Raw genomic sequence first — 12,301 nt, 5'->3', positions numbered from 1 at the left:
GGGGTGGGGACAGCTCTACGTTTTGCTGCATACTCCATAGAGTTGGAGAAAACAATAGCTTTCTCTTCCATCTCAATAAAAAGAATTTAAACGTCGACACGACTGAAGAATATGATAGCCTGCAATTTATATAGCTTGCCAACTGTATTTTTAAACCAATCTTACTTGTATAAGAGTGATAGCTATGATAGTCCACACTTCCCACACCCTTAAGTGTCTGTTTTTCTGTGACAGTCAAATGTGTCTTGAAATGAGGAGCTTTCTTTTAGCCAGCTGACTGGCAGTTTGCAGCAAGATGCGAAGGCCAGCTGAAGCATAGAGTGTTTGATTCTGAGTCTTTTTAATACCTTGATGATATTTGTGTTTTAACTTGTTGTGATGAGAACAATAATACAGTTCAGCATTGTTAGAAAAAACAACAATTCACCCTGTAGAATCAGCATTACTGCTCTTCAGATGTCTTTATGCAACAATTCATCATATAAATTTCTCCCTGCATTGGATGCCCACTTTAATATGTGGCCTTTTTCTTTTTTTTCTTTCTTTTTTTTTAACCATTTTGGCTATTATAGATTAGTCACAGAAAAATGATGAAACAATTTATGTAATGAAAAGACTTAAAGGGCCTCAGTGAAACATGTGGAGCAGCTCCACAATAATCCTTTATTAGAAGCTCTGGCACACAAACCGCACCATCGATGGGCTATCACACGGAAACAGGCCAGGCTGCAAACCATGCTAGCTCTGCTGATGCTGCTCCTTCAAATGTATTGCCATAACCTTGTGGAAGGATAAGCCTTGGAGAGGGGAGGAGGGCAGGAACAGACTGTTGCCTCCTTTTTGAAGGGCAAAGGAAAAAATGTTTTTGTTATTTAACGTGAAGGAAGCAGTTCGAAAAGCGATGGATAAGTGCTCATGCATAATTAACTGGTGGCATGCTTGTTTGAACACAAGGCTAACCATCGTTGGGCATACTTACACTAATGCCCTCGTCACAGTGAAAACGAGTAAATTATTGAGATTCTTTGCACGTGTATAGATTTGTGTTAGTGCAATCATTGTGATAGTGCAGGAGGCTACAATCTGCCATTATTCAAACACAATAATTTCCCTAAGTAGCTGAAGCAGGGGTAGGAAAAAAAAACAAAACTCACAGGAGATGAATTTTAAAATATCTGAATTATTTCTGAAGATTTGTGTTGAGATTATTAGTTGTTTTTTTAAATTGTGTCCATTTTTCTATGGGCACAAATTTGTTTTTAGAAATCTTTGCACAGTCTCCTTTGTCTTGAAATATGTCTTGTTTATTTTGTTTTTCCATTGTAAAAAGCTATTTTATAAATCTCTCGAGTGCTTAAGTGAAGACACCTAACCACTGAAGCAGTTAGGGATTTTCTCTTGAGTAATGTATTTATAAAACAAATGTAGAGCTATCGTAGCCTTATTTACATTTTGCAAGTGAACACTGTAAAAGAGAAACTTCTGTTAATTAATTCAATCTGATCCATAACACCAAATTGTTTTATAAATTGCAATGTAGCAAATTTTCAGAATATAATTTGACCTACTTATCTGCCAGCAGGTTGAATCAATGCCTTAATGTAATTAGTACTGTTGGCAGAGAAATTAGTGAGTTCCATCTTTAAAGTGGCCTTTGTTTATTAATATGTTAAAGCCCGATAACAGCTTTGCAGTGCACTCTGCTGTGACTCTGCTGCATTTGGAACAGACCTGTCCATATGGAAATTTTTCTCACCTCCAAATTGCCATTTGGTCTGTAAAAGTGGAAATCTGGAGTAAGAACAAAAAGTGCTATGAGTTGCTGCTTACAGATAAATTGTAAATTACAAGGTGGACAAAAGCAGATGACGCTGTTCTTGTTACTTCAACAGTTCAGAGAGAGATAGGGAAGGAAGGATGCTCTCCTGGATAACTCAGTTACAATGTCTGTGGTACCTTGTGAAGCAACGCACATTAGCTCACTTTCTGATATTTGTCATTTTACAAGCACAACATTTTGATTTTGAAAATCGATGTCCTCAGATGTTCTCATTTAATTTGATTGGGCTTGAGTTTTTTTTTTAAATTTATTTTTTTTTTTTTACGAAAACCAATGCAATGTAAACATGATGCTAAATTCATCTCCATATGTTGACATTTTACAGCCTCAATGCATATCACCTCTCTCTTTTCCACATATGGATTTATAAATTGGTTTTGAAATAAATCAAAAGAAACAGAAACAGGCCGTTCTCCATTTGTTGCAGCCAAGGGACAATGTGACACTGAAATTATTTACATTATTATACAGGACGTCTTAATTGTGTTGTACCTCAAAAAAATGAATCAACCAAGCCTGCGGTGCCAGCAATTGTTAAAGTCAGGTTTTCAGTTAACAACAAACACGTCAGTCAACGTCTGAAAACCGGTGCAGAAAAATGTTCCCTACTGTTTCACAGGTGATTCTGTTACATTTCTTTTATTTTCGTTGTTGCTTCTATGGCATAAATACTGAAAAGCGAAGGTGTTCCACAATGCCACAGATATGAAAGTAGATTCAAAAAGGGTGACAGCTGAAAAACAGCAGGTGAAGTACCCCCTCACCAGCAATCTGTGCAGTCTCCTGAAACATATCACAGCTTCACAAATTACACATCCTTCACTCTCTCAGAAGCAGCTTAAAAGGGAAAGCTTGCAAGATCTAATTTTTAATGTCTTTTCCTTTAAAGATAAATGGATGTGGGGTCCATTTGATTTACGTTAGACCAATTAAAAATATTCTGTTGTAACTTGATTCTCTCTGACCAATGTAGAGATCACAGAAATAGCTACTGACAGGCAAAAATTACAGCGAGCCTTTGTGTTAACGTGCAGGAATGTATTGGTTGCACTGTGCAAGGATTTTGTCTACTGATGAAAGCAACAATAATGACTTATTTGTATTGTATGTGTTAATTAGAATGTGTTAACATAGTCCAAAGCACGTGTCCTCGCAGAGCACTTTTATAATTAACTTCTCTTCACATTGGTAGTCTAANTATGGCATAAATACTGAAAAGCGAAGGTGTTCCACAATGCCACAGATATGAAAGTAGATTCAAAAAGGGTGACAGCTGAAAAACAGCAGGTGAAGTACCCCCTCACCAGCAATCTGTGCAGTCTCCTGAAACATATCACAGCTTCACAAATTACACATCCTTCACTCTCTCAGAAGCAGCTAAAAAGGGAAAGCTTGCAAGATCTAATTTTTAATGTCTTTTCCTTTAAAGATAAATGGATGTGGGGTCCATTTGATTTACGTTAGACCAATTAAAAATATTCTGTTGTAACTTGATTCTCTCTGACCAATGTAGAGATCACAGAAATAGCTACTGACAGGCAAAAATTACAGCGAGCCTTTGTGTTAACGTGCAGGAATGTATTGGTTGCACTGTGCAAGGATTTTGTCTACTGATGAAAGCAACAATAATGACTTATTTGTATTGTATGTGTTAATTAGAATGTGTTAATATAGTCCAAAGCACGTGTCCTCGCAGAGCACTTTTATAATTAACTTCTCTTCACATTGGTAGTCTAAATTTAGGAGCGAGTGCAAAAACTATCAGAAAAAATAAAAAATACTCAAGTGTGCGAAATAAAATGAAAGACCAAAACACCATTGCACACCAGTGTGTTTCTGCAGAGCACCGCTCATTGAAAGGGAAGCAGATTTATCTTCTCGAGAACAGTTGTTGTTTTCTTCATGCTGCCTTCAGAGGCTGAGACAGATAGATCTACTGTGTCTTATGATTTTATGTTATACCACCTCATGAGGAACAGTATGATATCTGCTGCCCATGCCGCACATTACAGCAGTACTAAAGAGAAGCAAAATGAGGGCTGGTTCCTTGAAAAGTAGATGTTAAATTTTTAAAACAGCACGAACCCTTCTAAAATTGCATCCATCGATTTTACACTGACTACTCTGCACACGTACAGTAAGTGTGAAGCGGATGATAGTTATGACCGTGTTCTATCCAATTTCTATCCCAAACCATTAACAACTTCAACACATGCTAGGGATATACACTTCCGTAATGAAAGACATTCAATCTTAGGAATGAATAACAAATATTAGAAAGCTTTATCTCAGAGACATAAGCCTGCATATGAGATTTCAGATTTATGCAACATGCTTAGCCTGCACAGTGGTGCAGTTGGTAGTACTGTTGCCTTGCAGCAAGAAGGTCCTGGGTTCAAATCCTGTCAGTTACCTCTGTTGATCATATGTTTTACAACACAATTTTTGACCATTCAGTCTTGCATAACCTCTCTACACTAGACCATCTAGTCCTGGATTTCCTTTTACGCTTCCTTCTGCTCACCTCAGCTTACATTTTTTCAAAAGAACTTGGGTTTAGAAATAGTTTTGCTTTTGGCAAACCAGTTTTGCCTTATTCAACCACATGCTTTTAATCATCGTGTCCAATGAACAAATGACAACCAATTTTTAGTTTTCTGGCACAAATAATTCATGATGTCATCGACTCTAACATGCTTCCAAGAGTCTTTGGAGGAGGAACTGGCCCACAGTATTGTAGACCCTCCACCTTACTTGGTTGTTGGCATAATTTATAATTTCACAACTCCATTGTTGGTTTCTCAGAAGCTTAATCTAGGTCTCATTTGGCAAAAGCACCCATATCCAGCTAAATTAAGTGTTACTAAATAGCTGGAGTGCACAGATTTGAATTTAATCAAGTTAACGTCAGCTTGTCAACCTGTAGATGGTGTAACCTTGACCACTGGAGATAGCCACCAGCCTCCCTCGCGACCCTTCAAATAAGACTGTTAGATAATGGATAGCTAAATTAAAGTCCTAAGAGAGATTTTGAGGCGCCTAAAGGTTGGTATGTAGACATGGTAACCACAAGATGTCTTTCTTTGCTTTGGTTCACTGACGGTGAGCTTTGGAGATTTGGAGATTTTGGAGATCTCAAAGCGCGTACACTCTTAACAAGTCTTCAGTTGCTGCAGAAGCTTGTTAATCACCCATTCATTTAATTCTGCTGTGCAGCAGCAGGTGAACCCCTAAAACATGCAGAGCAGTGGGCAATGAGGATCAGGACTGGAGACCTCTGCTCTTGGAGAATAAAGAGCCATTGATTACTAATTAAAAGTCTGTAAAAACACCTATCTCAAAAACACTTAACAAGACGATCAGATTGGGTTGGGATGGGCAACAAGCAATGTGCCATACCTGTTGCTATTTTCTGCAGTCCAAAGCAATTGATAAAGCCACGAGAAACTGTCCATTTATCTAACGTACAGCTTGGCTTAGCAAGAAAAGGCCTCAAAGACCGAGGAATTTCCCGACCGCCTTTCCTGTCCAACTTTAATTACATTGAGTACTTGAGGGCTCCTATCCAAAGTGAGATTTACAGTGAGAAAGGAAAATACTCCTCTTTAAACAACACAGAGGAGACTTGATTGCTGATTCAACAGATGCTGATAGTGAGCAGTTGAAAAATGGACAGCTCTGCTGGCGAATGGTGACTATTGAAAAGATGGGGCCTTATATTAGTCAAGTAAAAAAAAGAAACTGAGCGTTTATTAAATGCAGGAAAAGTTAATTCTGCCATACATAGATTCTGCCTGTTAGCTGGTGATTGTCTGACAAAAACATTTAGCTTCACATCAAAGTTTACATAACAGGAAATTTCATAGTTATGTGAATCCTACTTAGAATGATTTGGTAGTCATTGGGCAAACTCCTTGCATCTCTGTTATTAGTCTGTCTGTTTAAATGACATTTTTTCCAACAAAAGTATCCTAAGGTAAATTTATCTTTGACTAAACTGTTTGAATTTGGATGTTTGAAGAAGATATTCTCTTCATGTGGTGAGACTTCACCACATGAAGAGAAGAGTGATGTTATTCATGTTTTAGACACTACTTTTTATATGTATGATTAGTTGTGCATGCTTGAAATTAATAATCAGAACTACCATACTCTTATACTTGTGTGGTCACATTATGTGATTGGTGGTTATCTCCAGTGGTACCTGGGCGAAAAGCCCTGGACAGTCATGGGGAAAAACAGAGACATACAGGACAAACAAAAATACACACACACACTCATATTCATAGTTAAGAGCAAATTAGAGAGACCAGTAAAGTTAACCTTAATGTTTTTGGACTTTGGGAGGAAGCCAGAGAACCTGGAGAGAACCCACATATGGACAGGCAGAACATGCAAACTCAATACAAAAAGGCAAACCCGTATTTCAAATAAAAGCTAATTAGAATTAAATTAGCATCATGTTCAATTTTTCTCTAGTGGCCACATTATGTGATCTTTTCATATGGGCAGTGTGGTATTTTGGTTTACATAATGTAACACACAGGTTTCTCATTTTCATCATTCCTGATGAATGCAGTACTTTGTGTGTATTGTTACACAAGATCACACTTTGCAAGAACTAACTTCACAAAATGTGATACAGAATACTGAATTAATTAGTGTTCACAGTTCAGTTTATTTACAGCTCCAAAAGGATCCAGTTTGTACTGATTTAATTTGCGTTTAAATTATGCTTTCTGTCAAATTTGTAACAGTTGTTTGACTTCATAAATGTTACTCATATATATTTCTGAGCACATGTACTCTATTTTCTCAAGATTTCATTTTTAATCTGCTCTCATTCACTTTTTTTTTTTCTTAGAAAGGACAAACCATCTGATATTGTAGGCGTGTGTTTGTGTGTGTAAAAGTGACTTAATAAGACTACATTTTAAGTATTGTGGGGTGATGCCCTTTCCTAAAAAAAAAAGAAAATTCATCTTCTTTCAGCACATCAGCTGACTACATTTGCACAAATTTAAACTAGTACATAAAGTGTCCCAATACTTTATCTGTATTTAAATGTACAATGGTCCAAGACATAAATTAGAATTGAAGCACTCAAGATTTTTCTTCATACTTCCTCCTCCTTTTCTCTGTATGCTGAGATCTGTTTAGACTGCAGTCGATTAGGATGCTTGCCGGACCTGCCATGCAGGCACAGCTTGGTACAAGCCATTGAAATTGATTGTTCAATGTCCATCATCAAACTTAATGTTAGACTGAAAAATATGCAATGTCATAAAGTTAGTGGTCCACAGAGATGCTTGTGTGCCAGAGTAAACCCTTGGCATGCACACAGAGAACAACCAGAACCTGTTGTGAAGAGGACATTTTTAACAATTTTCTGCTCTGGGAAGAGTTTCAGTTTATGCAAAAGTGACTCATTTTACAACACGTGCTGGCTATCCAAAAGGAAGGTCATTTCATTTCAAAACAGTGAGCTGACGCTTGCCAGATAAAAAAGAAAAAAAAGAAAAAAAGTGGAAAGCACTTGTGCTCAACACGTTCAACAAATGGTTTCTTAATGGATACATTTGGCTACAAGTCGTGAATCTGTTGGGAATTTATGTCTCTTTCTAGTTGTATTTCATCTCGCCCGCCTTTTAGGGGAAATTAAAGGCTCAAGAATAATTTTTTGCGATTGTGGGCAGTGTTGTGGAACACTGATTCAAAAGAAAAGCTGCTAAAGCATGGAAAGTAGAGGACAAAGAGGAAAGAGATTGTGAGGGAGATTTGTTGTGGCGATTTTCCACATTAAAGACAGAGGAGCCGGGACATGGCCATTACTGCAATCCTCTCTGCCTCTCACTCTGATGGCTCTCACTGAGGCATGAAGAACACAAAGAGCGGCTGCCGAGCTGGCACGAGGCTGAATGTCAGGTAGACGCTCAGCAAGAGTCATCTGTCCTGAGCTTCACATGTTCGTGTCACAACTCCTCTGAACAAAGTCACCAAGCAGCGCTCTTGCCTCTGACAGACTTTTAACATAACAGTGCTCCAGTTCAGAGGCACTTTGATTTTACTCAGACTCACAGCTTTGATCTCTAGCATTGGGTGAGGAAATACGATTGACCAAAACACGTGTCCAAGAACACATAGGAATAACGACGGGGAAGAAAGGAAGAGAGAGAGAGAGATCGGATCAAGAAGATTTCTCTTACAGAATAAAGATGTAAATCTATTGCTTGAATTATTATTCAGATCTTGTTGCCGTTTTACCCTAACATAGGTGGCGATTATGATTTTGGTAAGACTTAATGGTTTCTGTGAACCATTGCTTTTGAAATATCAGCATTGCCTTTAATAGATAGCTACATAAACCCCAAAATGAGACATGCACCAAAAAAAAAAAAGGTTAATTGTCTACAAATGTCCTGCTAACTGTTTGATTAGAGGAACTTCTGAATGACAAAAACACATAAAGCGAGGGACTTAATATTGTCCATATGTGGTCAGTGGGAAATAGCTCAAGCACTGATTATGATTTCACAAACATTTAAGAGGCTAAACTTTTACAGTCCATATTTGTGGACTGCTGAACAGGATTAAATGTCATAGTTTTGAAAACTGCAGCCTTTTTTTTTTTAAATCACAGGATAAAATTGTCTTAACATTTTCAGTATGTAGTTCTTGTTATCAATATAGATATATAAGACGTTTCCCAAAAATGTCTAATGCTGAATTTTTTTATTTCCAACAGATCTCTCACTTCTTAATACTCACATAATAATCTAGCAACTACTAGAGATAATCACACCTGAAAACAAAGAGCACAAGAAGGGAAAGATGGAAAATCAATTGTATTTTAAAGAAAAGTGAAAAATGGGAGGACGGAGTAATGTGGTAGCGATGGAAACAAGAACTCAGAGTCAGCTTTATGCTTTATTGAAAAACGCAGTCGTATCACTGGTATCATTCTTTTTGTTTCATGCAAAATTAAACAAACTCTTCAAGGGGCTGTTAAGAAGACTCTTCTAGAGGAAGTAATGTTATTAAATCCAAAAAGTTGACACAGCTCAGTAATTGTATATATTCTATTGCCTCCTCCTAACAAATATACGTTTAATTTATTTTTCCCATTAGGAAAATGTTCATTCACCTGTGACTTTTTTTCATCAAATGTAAATAAAGGCAATTTTCCTATGTTATGCATTCAGAAAAATGATCAAATTCTTTCTTCCTGCAGAACTGACTCAGTTGTAATGAAGGAGCCACAGGAAAAAAAAAAGAACAGTGTGCTTATTTCTTTGTTTTTGTTTTTATTCTTGATATTTGCACGAGGGGCAGCTTCCTGCAGTTGCTCTGCTGAGGTTTCATGCTCGGTATACTCCTGAAATGTTCTGCCCTCTTTTTCTTTTTTATCAAAGGAGCAAAATGTTGAGACATTTTCTGATGTTTGCTTGGAGGCTTTGCTGCTCATGGGAATTTAGCCGGTAATGCTTGCACTTTTAAAAGTTGCTTACATACATCGGGAGTTGAACTTTTCAAATCTGCAGGCATTTCTGCGAAACCTCAAATCCACATGAATTAAAGAGAAAAAGAAGAAAAAAAGAAAAGAACAGGTGAAGGAGTGGAGCAAAGTGTGGGTGCTGCACAGCTCAGTGGTGGATCAGGCTCATCATATACAGAGGCTACAGCCCACAATGAAGCTGTCACTGGTTCGATTCCCAGTCATTACTTCACAGAAACTGCTTCAATATAGCATTCTCTGCACAACCAGTTTATCTAGCTTCAGTCACTTTCCCTGGGATGACAGCCTTCTAAATCTTCTTTCTTTGTGTTATTTATAAAATGTTCATAACATAAAGTTTCTATAGTTTTTTTAATTGGTCCAATGCAGTACTCTAATTAAAAATAAAATAAATAAACTTTGGGTTTTTATCAGCTGCAAGCAATATTCATCAAAAGTAACATAGATGAATACTTAGTATGCATCGCTATGTATATAAAATGAACAAGTTTTACCTAGATAAGCAATTTCATTTTACACAGTCAACCACTCAGTGCATGGATGTGTGCTAGAAATTTCTCTGGCTACATCTCATTTGCATATGCCACGTTTGCTACAGAAAGGACAGATTTTACTGTTTTGAACCAAATTTGTACAACATTTCCTGCAGATTTTCATTCTACAACTCCATGAACTTCTTTCTGTTTTGCACACTGCCACTGAGTGCTGATAGAGAGGAAGCCGCTGAGCTCCTGGCAGCAAGTCGGTGGTGTGATTATGGATGACTGTTATAAGACGGCGCTTTGCTTGATATGAACACAGTGTTCTCCAGGATATAACAGCGGTGCCACAGTGACAACGATGACAGCAGTGTGAAGGCTGGTCGTAAAGCGCCAGCGTCTCTCTGTTTTATCCGTGCTTGCAGTGTATCGAGCTTTGCTCAAAACATACACCTGGCTGTTTATTAACCAAACGGACAGGTATATTTGCTCTCATTGCGTTTGTTGTGTTTTGTCAATGCTAGTTTGACTGGGGATAATAGCTTGTGCATCTGTATTTATACAATACTTGATTGCGGAAGCAGTCACTCCACAATCCTGGTGTTTTTGTTGTGTTTGTTTGAACAGACTGGCTGCTGGTGGACTTTTTGCAGCTGCCGTGCAGCACTTGTTCTGGTACTCAGTGTGTAATCAGATGTGGGCCTCTGCTATTGTCTACAATAAAATGCTATTTGTTTGTGTAGTCGATCCAATGACACCATGTTAGCTGAACACCGCCAGTGCAGACTGATTTACACACAATGGGAGCAGTTGGCTTGTAAGATACCCTCTGGTCGATGTTAATACAGATAGTATGGTTAATGTTTTCCTAAATAAATTGTGGAGGTTGACTTCCAATTCTACCTTGAATATTTATATATATATATTTACTATTAGTCAGTCAATGCTGTATTTGCCAATGCAAACCCAAGCATCTTGACCATTAATTTTGGAAAACAGCCTAATTTAACGTATCCTCTTAGTGTTATATAATTCCAGAAGAACCCCAAGTGTGAGTCAGCACAGCAGAGGCTTTACTGCACCAACATGCAGTTGCTACAGCTCCCTGTTCACTGCATTCAATTAGCTAATGACTCTACTCTTCACAGCACTGCAAGGGCAGCTGAAAACACTTTCTCACAGGTTCATTACATGTGGATTCAAAACCAAGAAAGAAAAACAAAGTTTTAAAGCACTTTTGATCATTTTAATTTACAAACCAATCCAGAAATGTATAGCTGTGCACCATACTTCACATCCGTATGATAAGAATTGAGGTTTAAATTTCTCTAAACTAAAATTTTGTGAGCTCAAAACCTGATTTTCATGGATGTTACTGCAGTGGACTGTCAAGCGATTTTCAGTTTTTCATAAATTTCACTATCACAAAAAAGCCATCTGATAAAGTGATAGAAGTGCATGCCGCTTGAATAATATATGGGTCAAAATTCAAAAATTATCTCAGCACTGCTATGATGACTACCGTAATTTTCGGACTATAAGCTGCTACTTCTTTTCCTAAGCTATGAACCAAGCGGCTTATAGCCCGGTGTGGCTTTTCTATGGATTTTTCTTCAACCACCAGGGGGCTCTTTAGCAAGAAGTGAATCATTGGAAGTCAAAATTGCAAATCAAAGAAGAAAGTGCTCATTTTCATTTAGAACAAACATGCTAGCAACAGGCACAGCGGAGAAATCTCTTCAAACTCATATGATGCAGCTTTTAAGTTGAAGGCGTTGGAGACGGAGGGCTTGGATCCTTAATAAATCCAACACATGGAAAACCAAGAGCGGCGGAGATACCAGCGGCTTATACCCGGTGCGGCTTATATATGTACTTTCCAGTTTTTTTTATTTTTTATTTTTATTTTTATTTTTTTATAATTGTAAGCGCAGCTTATAGTATGGTGCACTCTGTAGTCTGGAAAATACGGTACTTTTAGCTTCCAAAATGTGTTGTTTCACTGTGGTTTGAAGCTTACCAGCATTTTCAGCATAAATGTATAGCAATCTGACTTCTATTACAGAAAATGGGAGAAATCATTGCGTCTAAATATTTCCCAATTAAATGTGGTATTGTAATAAAGTAAAAAAAAAGAAAGTCGGGAACAATATAAAATCAGTCAAAAGGTAAAAACCATATTGCATGTGGCGTTCATATTAGCTCGGAAGCAGTCTGTATAGAGGCTTAATGAGTTGGTTTCCCTCGGCAAGCAGCTGCTTCCTTCCAGTTTGCAGTGGTGTTTCGCACACTAGCGATGGACTCTCGAGTGTAGCGTAGACATGCTCTCTGGAGTGATGAATCATGCCAGTGTTATGAAGGACTTATCAGGCAAAAACGGCAAAAGCAAGCTACCCCTCACCTCAGACTTAGGAATTTATTCCTGTGAGTCATGCAGCTGTTTGTATATATATATATATATATATA

At 37.7% G+C, this 12,301-nt stretch overlaps 1 protein-coding gene across 12 annotated transcripts in view; it reads left to right on the top strand.

The window, feature by feature from the left end:
* Positions 1 to 12,301, top strand: part of cadpsb (Ca2+-dependent activator protein for secretion b) — an 89,499-nt gene that overhangs the window by 3,060 nt on the left and 74,138 nt on the right. The gene's annotated exons all lie outside the window — the stretch shown is intronic.

The sequence above is a fragment of the Poecilia formosa genome, unplaced genomic scaffold, assembly GCF_000485575.1.
Source record: "Poecilia formosa unplaced genomic scaffold, Poecilia_formosa-5.1.2 Scaffold2, whole genome shotgun sequence".
NCBI classification, from domain to species: Eukaryota; Metazoa; Chordata; class Actinopteri; order Cyprinodontiformes; family Poeciliidae; genus Poecilia; species Poecilia formosa.
Note: the sequence above shows the minus strand (reverse complement) of the source record. Positions and strands in the feature narration are given on the sequence as shown.